Below are 9,490 nucleotides of genomic sequence, written 5' to 3'. Positions count from 1 at the left end.
AGCGCCAGTGAGGCTGCCAACATGGTGGGTCAACGCAAGATGGTCTTTCCTCGGCAATTTTCTCGAGCAGGTCATGCTCGTTTTGCGCCATCCGACTTTATGCAAAATGTCCGAATGCGTCGTAGGATCATTGAATTTTGTTCCTAGACATTGGTCAATGGCGTTGACGCGACGCTGCGCGAACAACGACACTCGAACCGCAGAATTGGCTCGGTCGCCTACAACGGGGCACTGAAAAACTGTTGGTTTCCAAACTTCACTGCTGCAGACCACCGAAAAAAATTTCCCAGAGATCATGCGGAGCCCCTAGTGCAAAAAAGTCCGTTTTCATGATTGCACTGCGTACCCATAATGAGCGGTTATTCGTTTTTTGAGCGCGATAAACACCACCTCATATTAGAGTCAAGGCATTTGCGGCGTAAACTCGTGTAGCGTTCGGCGACTCCCAGACGCCTCACTGCAAATTGGCCACAGCCACTGCCACTTTTATTGCAAGCGACCTGCACTCATGCAATGGGCCAAATTGGAGCAGGGGTTTGCAGTGCCCGGCAAGAGCTTCAAAGGGCCAAACCTGACTGCCTTTTTTGCACCTGAATAAAGCTATGCTTCACTGAATACGTTGTGTTTTGATTCCTTGCAGTTCTGGTGCAATTAAAGCTCAACTGCTCTAGCTTTTTTCGAGTGGTCGCTTATAGTAAAATACTGTTTATAACAAAATTTTGCGCCGTCCCGCTGACTTCGTTATAACGAGGGATTACTGTATGTCACATCTTACCCAAAATAAGAGCTTGCCGCAATTTAGCATTCGTGTTTTCGTCTGAGAAAGCCAACCTATCCCTGACCACATAGTTAAAATTTCACAGATGACGGATGGATCAGTCACGGATGGAAAAACATTCAAGGGAGCCGGTGTTGCTGAGCACTTATGCAGTTGCTTGCTAAAGGCACTAACATTTTGCGCCTAAATAGCAAAAGCTAAAATATGACTCGATTGTTTTAGTGCCAATAAATGTAGTAAAAAGTCAAACCAAACATAAAGAACGGTGCTCATATTTTATTGTGATGCAAGGGTGTATGTGACTAGCGCTGTTTTTCCAGCTGGTGCAATGTAATGAGCAATATACCTCTTAATAAACATGTATAAGATGTATAGATCAGCACAGCAAAAAATTCCCCCGCATTTCCCCGAAGGGGAGTATGAGGAAGTGCGAAGCACGGGGTGATGCTATGAGGGGGAGTTTGTTGAAGTTTGGTAGCATTTTGCCCGTTAGTTACATTAACACCCGCTCGTGATCACGTTCGGCTTAACACGCCTCGTTTGTCCCTCTGCGGAAATCTTGGTGAATTAACGTGTATGTTCGAGAGGAGGAGCGCACCGCACCGCAGCGCACCGCAGCTGCGAAGCGCCGACCGGAGTGAAGGGAGAGGAGGCGTAGTCACGTGAGAGAATGCAGAACTAGCGGGTTTGTAGTATCACGTGTACACCACGCAGTTAGCAAGCCGCTATAACGCCGCTGAGTCGCCAACGCACGCCGCTGACGACGTAGTTTGAATGCGTTAAAGATATAAGGCGCGTTACTAACACTGATATCAACGTCGCGTCCGTGGCTTAGTCGGTAGAGCGTCGCGCTGCGGCCGCAAAGTCCGCAGATCGAAGCCTGGCGCCGGATTCTGCTTTTTTTTTATATAGTGTAGTGGCCTGGCTGGCGCGCCGAGAGAGGGTGTTGCGAGCTGGAGAGTAGTAAAGGGGCTTTAGGAGAGTAGGCGAGGGGGGAGAGAAGGCGCTATGCGAGCGCGACGATTCAGGCTCGCTTAAGAAGTGCATTCGCACTTATTCCTGGCCAATCTCCCACGTGGGTATGTGCCATGTCAGCGGCCAGGCAGCGCGCGCCCATCTCCCCCCGTTGCTAAGGAAGACGAAAAGCGCGCGCACCCGCAGCTGTTGCTATGCGGACGGCGGAAGGTTCGGGGTCGCTTATAAAGTGCATTCGCACTTAAAATGCAGCACTTGAACTAATTTTGTGGTGCTCGGTAACAAATCTAGTGGCAAGTCACCACTCAACACAGAAGGAATGGGGGCGTGTTTAGGCGCCAGAATGGCTTCTGCGCTTGTATGAAATTCCCTTGTGTGAAATGGTCAGGCCACTATCTCAGCCGAATACTCATGCTTCCTGTGGAGGAATACAATTGATGGCAGGGAGCAAATTTGAAATTTTCATTTCGAATTAAAAAAGCCACTGGAGCCATGGGACTCGAGTTTTGTGGGATCTTGATTGTGTGCGACTTAAAAAAGCAGATGATATAAAAATCACCAGAGTAAAAAGCACTATCATCAAGCCAAGCCAGGGTATATTATTTCGCATCGGAATTCTTTTGATGTTATTCCCGGGTGGGGAACCAAGTGTATACGAGACGAAAGTGGGCAGCGAGGAGGAGGAGAAAGTACATTGAATAATTGAACCCATGGGGCACAGGTGAGCCATCAACAACTTGGACTCCTACCTCCCACACTCACGCTGATACAAACCGTAGGTGGGGTTTTGGAGGGAAGGGTAGAATCCTAGAACTGTGGCAGTCAGAGCCCTGGCCAAGCTCCAGCCGGTGGGCTCCCTGCATGTCTACCAGGCAGGGAGAACCACGACCTTAATGGGTAACAGGGTAACCCCGGTCGAAATTGTACTCCGGTGCTCTGCTTTATATTATGGCGCATGTTATTTTCTAAACCTCCCACCAAATGATCGGGACCTGCAAAGGGCCTGCAATAAAGTACAGTATTCCTTTGTTAACTCGAAGTCGCAAAATCCGCTGAAAACTTCAAGATACGCGGAGTTTTGAGTTAAGCCAAATGCCAAAATTTCGTTCCCAGGTCACTGAAATAGGAGCTAATGCTGGTTACAATTGCTCCAGTGCACAGGGAGTTCTTAATAAATACAAAAGAGTTCGCATAAACAACGAATTTTTTTAATTGTGCAAGATGGAACCGTTTGATACGTGCATTGTATGCCTTCGTATCTGGTTAAAAGAAGAGTTATCGCAATGCTCAATGCATCACATGAATTGTTGGTCTACATTCTACCTGTTCGCGAAGGAGGCCCGCCATCTTTGTTATTTCTGCTGTCCTGGGCACTACTCGGGGCTCCTCTTCGTCGCTATAATCAGCTGCATCGTCCACAGTTCGTATAAAGAAATCGGTGTCGTACCGGCATCCGGAAACGGTGCATCAGCCTTGCAGAGCATAAATTTGCGGTTCACGACCACGTTCGACGCGTAGTGGGAGCTAAGGTTTAAAACAGACCTTAACCGCTGTTTGTAACGGACTTTGCCTTGTGTCCTGTGTGTGAACATTTGAAGATATCTGCAGTACACCTAAAAATCTTTAGCGGTAAAAGTGGGGGCGTGCATGGGGCCTATCGAAGGTAAATGCGCTGCGAAGGAACAGTTCCGACTTAACAGATATTTCGAGATATTCAAGTTCGAGTTAACGAGGGATTACTGTAGTTGCTTCTGGACCACTTTCTTATTTATATGACCTACAACTTCCACTGTTTTCTGCTTATAACTTCTATGTATAAATATGCACCAATCACCAGCAAATCAGTCGTAGTAGCAAAGATTATCCAGAGAGGGTTGGCGTAGACTTCAACTCAAAGAAGCTTATATAAGGTGACGCCCTCTTTGAAGTATACATGAAAGAGCAATCCAACAGTCTTTTGTTTCAGTCTAAAAATCAGGAAGTCAAAATATCTGTACCAAGGCAGCACAGAAAGTGTGTCCCAAGACCGGCCTGTCTATGGCAACTTTCTGGCATGTCCGGCCAGCATAAAGGTTCTGGCAGCCACTGATCATACGGTGAACAGCCAACATTCGGCCACCAGCACCCGAGTATTTCTCCGGCCGCTGGTGTTCTGACGCACAACGGCATGTACCCGGCTGCCAGGTATTCAGTTTACCTTCGGCGGCCTCAGGGCATCCGTTTTTCCATCGGGTAGCGGTGTCAAGCCGAAGCACGACAAGTGACATGAAACAGAGTATTCGTATACTTGTGGCAGTTGGTGTTCGGAAGGAGACCGGCTGGAGTGCTGCTGCCGTGCAATTGCTCTTTCTAGAATGAACCGCGCGTCCGGCAGCAGAATATTCGTAACCGGTGTATAAAGGAGATCTACCGACGTACGGCCCCAGAATGTACGTTTTATTGTTCGGTTAGTGGTCTTCGGATTAATTACGGCAAGCGAACGGCTGCAGAATATTTGGCAACCAGTCTTTAGGAGGAGACCAGCCGACGCAAGGACTCAGGTTATACGACGTCATTCTTTCGGTAAGCGGCGTATAGCGGAATAACTGCATGCGTCCGGACTCCGGAGCTGATGCACTATTGGTTGGAAGGATACCGGGCTGTGTAAGACCGGTTTTTCCTGGGGTAAAGAAAAAGCCGTTATGTAGACGAGTGATGCAGACGCGTTTCTTGCGCTCAACGTTTCTACGCTTTAAATGAAAGAACTTTGTTCGTGAAGCAGTAATGAGTGATACTAGGAGAACCGGCAAGGTGGGAGGACTCACTGGACATGTCCAGTTAACCAGTTAGGCCATTGGAATACCATTTATTGCCAAAACAAGACTGTGCCACACCCACAGGTGTAACAAGCCTCGCCAGTCATATCACTACCACGGCACGCCCGCCGGCCTCGTCGACGCATCAGGTCCAGTCTATTCGCCTCCTTGTGAAATGGAGAACGTTAAAAACATCAACCCGCCATAGATGACGGACCCGAGATGACGGGGGTTTACCGATCATAACTGGCCTACAAAGCCGTCAAGCAAGCTGCCACCTCGCAAGAGCTCAACCGGGGCCATTTCAACGACTGCCCCCCCCCCCCTCCTCAACGGCGAGGGTGCACAAAAGCGCAAGTTTTCGGCAGTCCTTCTGACAGTAACACTGCGAGAAACAATGTTGTGTTATTTTGTTCGTACTAAACATATAAGAGGCAAATCTCGTTCATTTGGAGACTCAAATTCGTGCCCTGAACAATGTTTATTCATCTTAGTTTATTACTACCTATTTAAAAACAAGTGTTACTTTAATTCGCGATAACCACACAGCCTTGTCACTGACGCAGCCTGGAGTTTAATTAGGTAGGGGTGTTTGAAGTGGAGCTCAGCTGCACTTGGGCTGTGGCTTATTCGGTTCAAACTAATCTCCAGCATCTTAGCAAACACGGATTTTGTCAGGTTTTTTTTGCTGAACGCAGCTTGTTGAGTTCAAACATAATTTGGGTCTAGCTGTCGATGAGCGCAAAGGAGTTGACTGTATTTTCTTAGGCGGCAAAAAAACATTTCACGTTGTTCCATATGATCTCGTTATTACATTGCGGGCGATAAACTAAATTAATCGGTTAGTGCATGCATAGCCCATTATCTCTGTCTAGGGTGTCGAACTGGAACCGAAACCGAACCGAAAACCGGAACCGAACCCGAATTTTTGCCCGGAACCGGAACTGAACCGGAACCGTATTCTTTCCGCCATTTTGGAACTGAACCCGAACCGGAACGAATCGAAGGAACCGCTCCGAACCGGTTCCGGGGTCTCAAAAATGTGATTTCTAGTTTTTCATTTCGGTACCCTACCTGGCGTCTGAAGATATTTTGCCACTCGCCAGACAGAACCATGAAATATTTTGCATAGTCTGCAGTTCTCAAGGCCCATCATGTCCTCTTCTAATTATTGCCTTCAATTTAATGTAAAGCTGTCCGTATATGCTATCAGTGTTGCGTTAGGTACTGCCCATCTCTCCCAATTATCTTTTACATTTAGCATAACCTAAGTTAGAACGCATATTCCGAGGCAACATATCATGGAATATTTTTCATGGTTTCTATCTGCATGGTGTTAAAAATTGTGTAAAGTTTTCAATGTGTTGTTAATTCGCATGCATTTCTGTCCGCTTGTGAAGGCCTTCAGGGACGCCATCACAGTGGTATGCATTGAAAAGTTTAGCGGGCAATTTCTTCCCTTCGCCACACTGAAAATCGCCATGTCCGTGGCCACTGTGCCACCGCATGGGCTTTGCGTCCGCACCTCGCAGAACAAAAGAACACACCATCCTCCATCGTCGGCTGCGTTTCAACCCGATTATCGGGAGTGGCGTCGATATATATATTATTATTAATCGCACGCACACTATCTGGTGAGTGCGATTAATTATGTGGGGTGAGCCCTTCGCATCACCGGAGGATGAAACTGTGGCTGCTAACGGCGCACATAAGTCCGACGCTGCAGCTGGCTGCCGCCGCGGACGTCGACTAAGTGCATCCGCACCTTATCCACGACTCTGTCTGGTAAGTGCCCTCTAATACGTGGTTGAGTAAAAAACGGAATAATTTCTTTGGAGAAATGTTTCACGAGTACGACGATTTAGTGCTGCTTTCTTGGGCGCTAAATGTTTCATACTCAGCAAAACAACTCCCCTCTGATATTAGAGCACGGAGGCTGGCAATCACCTGATCTGCGGCGGCGACTTCATACGCGTCTGGCGATAGGTAGATCGTACTGTGCTGCACTCAACAGTACTTGGCGTGGTGGTATTACTTTGCGTTCAGTGAGCAACAGTTCGGAAATGATACAGTTCCTGCTGTCAAACAGACCACTGCGCTCACATTGCAACATTTGCGGGACGAACTAGCCCTCGCTCGTAGGTGTACGCAGAGACTGGGGTTGAATTGCAGATACGGTTGTCACACTCGTGAGTGGAGCCATGATATTTCGCGCAACTAACGCTATCGTGGTACAACTGATTATCAAATCACTCGCATACGCCTTACACGAAAATACCAGCTCACGTCGCGGTCCGCGGCCTGCCTGGCTGCCATGAAGGCATGGAGGAGAAGAGGGGTGCCTGATCTGCGGGCCGTGCGCACAGCGTCAACTTAACAACAGACGCTTGGCCACGGTTATGGCGGCGCGCACACATGGTTGACTGCATGCATACCACACCAATGAATACCTCCTATATCTTCCACTTATTTTAGTTTGAATGGGCAGTAGTATACAAACAGCACTGAGACACAAACACTCGCAGTTCTCAAAATTAACGTCACTTTTCCTTGTATACAGTGCCATTGTGTCATTTGGTTACTGCTCTAAGAGAACATGAGATATAAAAAATGGGGGATCCCAATTCCCACTTTTAATGTATATTTGATAGCATTTTCATGTTATCTTGAATCTGCTTAACCTTAATCTTAGGAGGCGAATGGATTAAAGTCGATTAATGCGGGTTATTGGGTAGACTGGGGTGGATTAGTTAGGTGAGTGAATTAGCTAATGTGAATTAGTGGGTCTGGTATGTTTAATAATTTGGATTACAGGAATTAGCGGGTCAGTTAATGCGGATTATGGTCGGACCAAACATGATATCTTGGGGGTCCTTGGCATTTGGAAATTTTGCAGCGTTCTCCTTCTCGACCAATTAGGAAATTTCGTCACGCACAAAGTAGCCGCAAAATTATGTGATAACCACGTAAATGCTATAAAATGTCTAATTTTTTGCCCGTATGGCTCCGTTATGTTGTTTCTATGTTAAAATTGACATGTCGCACTAAAGTTAATAATTAATTTCCTAATGCATATTTCAAATTCATCAACGGGTTTTCAAAACGTGTATATATATGAGGGGAGACAGTTGGAAATAAACTAAACTGACAGAAAAAAGGGAGGAACGATCAACTGGTTTGATGCGAGAGACTCTCGATAGCATTCTTCAATACCTTCTTTCTTTGTGCTACCGTTCTGCAGCCACCCGCAGGTGTAGCATCTCAACCCCCGAACACAGCCCCTTGCAAGCTGAGGAAGCGGCGATAGCAGATGCGTTTAGCCAAAACTCTCATAACAGACTGTTAGCAGGCGTGGCCCAACTTTGCCAATGGTCGATTGCATGTTACAACACTTCCAATGATCAATCAGAGACCACCAACGAGACCAGTCACGATTGTGTGGCCACCAGCTCATACTGCCATCGCCGGCAACCAAGGTCACCAACCTCGTTGCTCGAGATTTGACCCGCCTAGCCAGCGCTGAAGAAGCCGGGCCCGAATGCATGCATCCTGGAGTCGCAGACCAGGAAGTTACTCAGCACTATAGCCTCTTCCGTAGAACGTATTCCTCCCCGCACAAATCGCTACAGATTAACCAGGAAAGATTACTCCGCGCCCTGCGGGCCTACACCTTCCCACACACCACCAGACTTCACCTCTTTGACGGGACACAACTCTCCCCATTTTGCCGCTTCCGTTGAGAGCCTGGGAACCTCATACACATAGTAGGCGGCTACGACAAGTGTGCCGTAGATCCATCCAACTTCCACGTTTCCATAGAGAATTGGGAGACAGCCATGGCCAGCTCCGCCCTGGAAGATCAGTTGCTCTTGATGGAAACGGCTGTCGACTCGGCCCCCTCGAATGAGGACGCCTCTCTGAAACTTTGCCTCGATTTAATTAAACTTAATTTTCTCTCTCTCACTCTACAAGTTATCATTACTGCTGCTTGTGACTTCACTTGGCTATCATCTTTCCTAGAGCCCAATCGCTGTCACCGGTCGCTGAAGGGCCATTAGCAAGTTCTTATTTGCGGTGGTTCCCTATCCAATGCTGTCCTATACACGCCGTCCAATGAGCCTTTATAGCCGTTCTTTAGTTCTAACAGCTCTGTTAGCAGGTAAAAGATGACCAGAAGGAAATTGCTCTAAATGCCACCTGTCACGCTTGGGAGTCAGAAATTGACGCTGACACTGGACTGTTTTTTACTTCTAGCACTGCTAATGATTTCGTGTTAAAGCTAAAGCGCCGTTGAAACTTGAGGTAGATGAAAAGCGTGCAGACCAACCGATTTATTTACAATGCAAATTTTTTGCCTCATTGTGCGAAAATAGCGGTGCGTGCATGCGTAACATTTGATGGATCCAAAAAAAGATAGATGGCGGGCGCGTAGGCTCTCCTGCCCGCCAAAGAGACCGCCCGCTTGCCAGTAAACTACCTGCCCGCCTGCCTGGCTGCCTGTCCGCCAGGCAGAACATTCTGCTGAGGATGCATGATTTGCGGACGAGGGGCGGCCCGTCACGCCCCGCCCGGTGGGGGGGAGGGTAGACGCAAAATGCCCCACCACGGCGACACTCAAGGGTACCAAAAACGATTGTGGCCGGAAGGGTCATCTGCTTAGAAGGACGAGGCAAAATGCAGTCTGTAGGAAGGCTTCCCGTTGCCAGAAGATTCTGGTTAGGATGCACCGATTGGGGAGGCGCCGGAGGCACCGTGGCGCTGCCCGCTGGCCAGGAGCGTACATGTTTTCTTTCTAGAAGATTGTGGCGAGGAGGCATTATTGGGAGACGATGTCACTGGTCGGCGAAAAGAGTGGACCACAGGGCGGCACAGCGGTGGCTATGAAGAGCCATGCGTTAGAGCCAAGCCCTTAAGCACCCGCTCTTGTGGTTTCGCGTTGTTT

The sequence above is a fragment of the Haemaphysalis longicornis genome, unplaced genomic scaffold, assembly GCF_048455015.1.
Source record: "Haemaphysalis longicornis isolate Haplotype H1 unplaced genomic scaffold, Haemaphysalis longicornis Haplotype H1 scaffold_7, whole genome shotgun sequence".
In the NCBI taxonomy this organism is placed as follows: domain Eukaryota; kingdom Metazoa; phylum Arthropoda; class Arachnida; order Ixodida; family Ixodidae; genus Haemaphysalis; species Haemaphysalis longicornis.
Note: the sequence above shows the minus strand (reverse complement) of the source record.